This window comes from Dunckerocampus dactyliophorus, chromosome 11 (assembly GCF_027744805.1).
Source record: "Dunckerocampus dactyliophorus isolate RoL2022-P2 chromosome 11, RoL_Ddac_1.1, whole genome shotgun sequence".
Classification (NCBI taxonomy): domain Eukaryota; kingdom Metazoa; phylum Chordata; class Actinopteri; order Syngnathiformes; family Syngnathidae; genus Dunckerocampus; species Dunckerocampus dactyliophorus.
Window position 1 is genome coordinate 17,221,250 of NC_072829.1, and position 6,611 is coordinate 17,227,860.

General features: G+C 39.3%; 1 protein-coding gene across 3 annotated transcripts in view; it reads right to left on the reverse strand.

Moving 5' to 3' along the window:
• si:ch211-159i8.4 (matrix-remodeling-associated protein 5) overlaps positions 1-6,404 on the reverse strand; it is a 30,141-nt gene extending 23,737 nt beyond the window's left edge. For 2 of the 3 annotated variants that reach the window (XM_054792897.1, XM_054792894.1), the window contains exon 1: positions 6,122-6,404. The gene's annotated coding sequence lies outside the window, so the exon portion shown is untranslated. Of the gene's footprint in view, positions 1-2,887; positions 2,944-6,121 lie in introns of all 3 variants that reach the window. The other variant, XM_054792895.1, reaches the window with a different exon arrangement.
• Positions 6,405-6,611: the final 207 nt, after the last annotated feature.

Genomic DNA, 6,611 nt, shown 5'->3' on the forward strand with positions numbered 1-6,611 from the left:
GCATAAAAATTTAAAATAAAAACATCGGTTTATATCGGTATCTTTTTTTTTCCGTTAATGATATCCACACCAACAAAGCTGGCTAGCTCAGTATGTCTGCGGTGTGGAATTATTTCCAAGTTTCGCCTTTGGATTGTAAATATGAAATGAAAGTGGTAGTTATGCGGGAGAGGAGTAAGAAGATAATACTGTACTGTAGTTTAATATTTTACATTCATGCTGCGTTGCACTGAATGAGCCCAGTTTATAACTTCACTGACTGTGTTAATCAAGGGTTTCATCATTTATACTTTACTTTATGTTGATGTTTGTGCCACATAGAAATGTGCAGCTTTCCAAATTGTATCATTGCATTATTTCATAGAATTCTGATCTGTGACTAACCTGTGTTACTTGTTGATAGTAGAACAACATGTTATTTTAGTTGACTTATTGGTCATGATTCTTTAATGACTTTTGTTGGGACAAAGTGTTTAAATAAATATGACACTTTTTCTATAACTTACATTGCATATTGCAGTATTTGTCTAATTTTGCATGAACATTGTTTATTTGAGAAATGCTTCCAGTGGCAGTCACATGTTCATTATTACACAAGATGTGACCTGACATTAATTTGAGGGAAGAACTTGCAAAGTGCAAAAAAGTTTGCCAGACTCGACCCGAGGGCTAAAGACATCTGTGATTTCATCATGGAAATTATGGCGCTGGATGACCAGCCCTTTACTAGTTTTTGTTGGCTTGTAAACCCGTAGGCGCCACCGTTTATGCATTGAACCGCCGCTATTTTTTAATGGTTTGTTAATTTTTATTTTTTTATATTTTTGTCCTGTCCAGCCATTAGGGCAGATACAATTGTTGACCTAAATGATTTTCAACAGATTTTCTCTGCCAGGGAAAAGTGTGAGATACACCTACCTTGTTATACAGAATTTATTTAACTTTAATGCTTTGTTGTTATGCAACTTTGGAGCAGCCGGACCGGAGCAGGAGGGGATAGAGAAGAAGAGTGAAGAAAAGATTTAACATTAAAAATCCCATTTAACATGTTGAGATACAATTCAATCTAATATGATCACGTACTTATGCAGCATTTTATCTATACAGTAATAGCATTGATTTTGCGTGTGAAAAATGTTTCAGCCTTGGCAGAGATTTGCACTCTTTGAGTTCTCTTATATATGCAGTAAAAGATTCCCAAAGTGGGGTACGTGTACTCCCATGGGCACGCCATTTGTCATAGGGGGTACGTGAATAAAAATGAAAACAATTACTGCCTAGCACTCACAATTACGAATGCGCATGCATGCCTCATGGGGCAAGGAGAACGGAGCACAAAGGAGACAAAGCATTTAGTAGTTCATTGCTCTGCGTGCATTAAATAAACAAATAAGTAAGTTTGATGATTATTTTGTGCATTAAAAGTATACTGCTTATCATGAACATTAGACTTTCCCCTTGGTGTTAAATTAGTATGCAGACTTAAACCGTAGCTGTCGTGAGTGGAAAAAAAAAGTGAAGCTCACATTCATGCCATTCATACGGAAGGACGCCAAAGTCAGACTGGAATAAGAGATATGTAGGATGATCACTTAGCTACAGTAATTATGGGCGCTCATCTGAAACTTTAACAAAATGTGACCATGCAAAATACACATTTTCGACCCGGAATTACTATTAAAATTAATTAACCAATTAATTATAGTACAGGCCAAAAGTTTGAACACACCTTCTCATTCAATGCGTTTTCTTTATTTTCATGACTGTTTACATTGTAGATTCTCAAAACTACGAATGAACACACGTGGAATTATGCACTTAACAAAAAAGTGTGAAATAACTCTAATATTTGTCTAATATTTGTCTTATATTTTAGACATATATTTCATGTCTTATAATTTTTTCGGTGTTGGTGTTCAGTGAGCTTCATGAGCTAGTCACCTGAAGTTCTTTTCACTTCACAGGTGTGCCCTGTCAGGGTTAAGGGGGAGTTACATCCCAACGTACATGCTCCTACGTGCTGGCTACGCGCAAAAATGGGGAAAATCACAAGAGACACGCACATTGCCTGCACAGATTTTCAAACCTGCAGACAGCACGCGAAGCCCGTAGGAAGTAAATTGGGTCGCAAGAGCAAGGCAGAGGAGGAGTGCGTGTGTCGCAAGTTTAAAAGTACATTGTGTACATTGTGCCCGGCTACGGCAGCAGCTCCTCCCAACCTCCGTGGACGCACGGTGGCTGCTCACATAGCGTATCCGACAATAATGCACCTCGCTCGGCCATTCTTATTCTGATAAAGATAAACATCCGAACATATACTTGTGACAAATATTATTTGGTGTTCATGCTTAGATTGAAGGTTGGCATAAGGGTGCGAAAAATGGTGGTGATTTTCCTACATCAAGGTGCCAGCCTACACTATGCTGGCTCGCTCCTCCCCCTCCAAAGCCTTCAAAAAAGGTTGCGACAATGGGGATTAGAAAGGCTGTGATTGGTTGGCTTTTAGTACATTGTTTCCTGTAGATGTACAACTTATTCAGAGGGCATCCAGCCCACCTTCGCAAAAGCTTCTCAAATTTCAGCTGAAAATTTGCAATAAAATTGACAATAACACTCTCCAGCTCTCTTTAATTGCCATTGTTCAATGAGAGTTGTGGTTACTCATTGGGATAATGTTCCAGAAAACAGTGTCTCGAGTGTTTTGTCAGAGAATTGTTTGTCAGAGTTCGAAAAGGATCAAGACAGCTTTGGAGGGGAAACAAGTCAAGTCAAGTAAATTTTCTTGATATAACACCAATTTACAACAGAACTTCTCTCAAGGTACTTTACACATGGAGCAGGTGTAGAACCACACTCCTCATACATTCATCAAGAGAACCAACTGAACCTCCTCAAGGGAAGAAACCTCGAACAGAACCCAGGCTCTGTGGGTTGGCCGTCTGTCTGTAGAGGGACAGATGGTAGATAGAGAGAGAAAACAGGATAGAGTGGTTTAGCGACTGGACGCAGAAGCATAATCCAGATTTAAGTGTCAAAGAATGACAGGGGCACTACAAAATAGTGAAAAAATTTTATTTTTTTGGTGGGGCCCCCAGTCCCTGTCGGCACTTGCTTGGATTTGTAACAATAACGAAAGTGTTGAACTTTAGTTGAAAATTGGACTACGGGCAGAGCGATGACAGGGACATTGTGCCTGTAAATCTGACCTTTCACCTCCGTTCGCACAGATGACAATGCCTGAAAATGTCCATTCTATATGTCTACGTGGCTGTTGCTTGACAGTGACTGGTAGAATATCGACAATAAAGGAGCAGTGAGTGGTCTCGTTTATATATTGCACAATAATGATTGCAAGTTTAAAGGATATTGATTGGAAATGATGAAAAAAAGCATAGAAAAGTGGCAAGTGGCAAGTAAATCACCCCATATTTTTGATGGCTATTGAGATTGGCACCTTCACATTCTTGTGCTGCCTGGTACTTCCTGGTAACGGTTAGCAGGGCCACACAAGGCGCATTGGCTTAGCTCAGTGCTTCTCGGATAGTGGGGCGGGCCTTCCTGGGGGGGCGCGGTGAACTGTCACGGGGAGGACTTTCAATATTACTGCAAACCTGCCAACATGTATGAATTTCTCAGCATGCAATTTGGCTCCTGAATACGCTTGTATGCTTCGCTGCGCTCCATTTTGTTGCATTTGGGTGGCTTTGGCTTCGAGTTCAGTCTGTACAGTACAGATAAATAAATAGATATTATCCAACTATTTCCCAATAGTAATTCAAATTGGGGGGGCGTGAAAACATTTTTGTCCTCCAGTAGGGGCATGGCAGAAAGTAATTGAGAACCACTGGCTTAGCTTTAAATGCACACTCCTAGATGGCGTTTTATATGCCTCAGCAACCGAGGGTGACCTCTAGGAACTCCAGGAGGAGAGACGGGGATAGCCCCAAACCCCTGAGTCTTTGTACTAAATTCTCCAAACTTCTCATAAATATGCCACTAGGTAGGGGTGGTCATGGCATATAAATTGCATAGAATTCCAATAAATCAATATCATTAAAATATACTACAAAATGATTAGTAAACAAGCGCTAATCTAGTTAGGACAAGAGATGCTCAATTTTTTTTTTTACCGATATCTGATATACCAATATCGTCCAGCACTTCATTACCGATACCATTCCCAATTCCGTCAAACTAAGAACACATTATCCGTCTTTTACTGTGATGCCAATGGATGCATTTCACAAATAAACAGTGTTTGTGCGAAATAAGACACAAACTACAATATGCAATGGAATTTATAGAAAAGTGCCTCATTTATTTTAAACAATTTGTTTCAACAAAATCGAAAAAAATCATGACCAAGTACATGTTAGTCTTATTAAATTCACAAGTAAAAATCCAATTGCATAATGCTGGTCACTATGCAATTTGGAAAGCTGGACATTTCGGTACAAACATCCATATAAGAACAAAGTAAAGTGCAAAGTATGAAACAAACACAAACTGTCAGGCATTATCATCTTAACTCAGACAGTAGGCAGGACTTGGGCACGAAGCTGAGAAGAGATGCTTGCGGCAGCCTCATCTTAGGTTTCTGAGCAGTATTTCATCAGGAAATGGGAAAATTCTGCTATTTTTGCTTAAGAAAATATTAAAAAATGATAGGAATCATCCAGAAAATACATTTATAAAACAGTTAAAAGGACAAATATCCATCCATGCATCCATTTTCTACGCCACATTAAGGTCGCGGTGGTATGCTGGAGCCCAGCTGACTATGGGCTGGTCGCCAGCCAATCTCAGTAGCCAAATATTAGTATTTATTTTATGTTGTCGTTATTTGTTTTTTATTTTTCATCATGGCACAATGTAAACATAACTGCTTGTTGCTGTGTGAAGCACATCATCACTAGTGCATTGATATCATTATCAGCAGAAAAAGCAGCACAGACATAAACCAGTTTTGTGCCAACATCGGCCGATAATATTGGTCGGCTAATATTATTGGACATGCGTGCTTAGGAGTCATTAAATAATGTGTTTTCGGCGCAAATTAAAACATCAAATTTGTACTTGCTCTCTCAGTGTAAAAAGAGATGACTCTTCGGATGACGCCTGAGGAATTAAGGTGAGGCTGGCGCTGTGGTTTCAAGCATGACAATGCTAGTTTACATTACAGCTCATGTTGAAATTATGAGTACTTGTTAACCCTTGTGAGCAATAAGCATATTTAGACCTCTTTTCTCTTGATTTGGTCTTTGAACATTTACCCACTCCAATGAACTCCAATGGACAAACCCTGCATGTACATAAAAAGCTGCGGTCTATATGTGAAAACACACATCCTAGTACCTGTGCCTAGTAAGGATATGGCTTGAATTTCACTTAATGTAATGGCCCATGACTCAGGTAGGAGGATGTCCCGGCTGAGGTAGCCTTTTTCTGCCTCAGAGGGGTAAGGAAACACATCTTAAGCACTTCTTCATGTCAAAAACCTTACGCTGACTCTGAGCCAACTCACAGCTTCTGTCTTCTATCTCTTTCAAGATAACACATGTTGAGGGAAAAGCAGCAGTGCAGTGGGATTTCCACGTTTGTTTCCATTCCGGTCTGCAATATACAGTAGTATAGCACCGTGCATTCACAAATCATTCGGTTGCAGTGATTTAGCTATCATTCTCGATAGATCTTTATCGTCAATGTATGACATGCAACCAAACTCTGTTGGAAATAACACTAGAATATTAATGACATATTTGTAATATATATTTGAAGAAAATAACTGGACAAAATCAAATGGTAACCTATCACCTGTTCCTGCAGTCATACAAGGATGCTGACTCGGCTAATCTTTAAGTAGTGACTACACAGAGACGTACTGTACTTGTAAATAATCTGTTAATACATGTCAAAGTGGATGCATTGATGGGCATAAAGAAACACATTCCAATTCTTTTGTTTGCCAGCTTTTTGTCATTCATTAAATCACAAGATAAGTAAATGTCAAAGTTGGAAATACTCCAAAAAACATACATTTTAAAAAATAATTGATAAAGGCATCCTTGTGTAAGTTAAGTTAAGTCAATGATCTGAAAGAGTGCAACACCGTTTCACTCACCTGGAAATTCCTCCTGAAGAAAACAAAACAAATATAAAAGAGAGACTCCCAAAACAAATCCTGTCACTTTGACTGCAGCAAATTTAACAAGAAAACGCAGACGTAAAAAGTATCCAGTTGATCTTTTAGTCCGGCTGATGCCTGTTGACTTGTAAAAGTCTGAAAAAACAACAGAGAACACAAGAAGGGATGGAGCTCTGTGACTATGTGAGTGTGTGTTTGAATTAGTTTGACCCTCTGTTGGTCCTTAAGGCATCTGGATTTCAGATTAACTTCTTTTCTCCTTTCTGGTCCCGTTTGGTGTGTTCAGACAGGAATGCTGCACCACTTCTCCATCCCCTCCTACACCTACGCTCTTTCCCTTCACCTCCCCTACACTCCCAGTCTGGTGGAAACATTATCACATCCTATTCATTTCTTCCTTCTTTCTCACAATCATGGCTTGTTTGTGCCTCTTTTCTCTTTCCCAGACCAATTTTCTCCAGAAAAA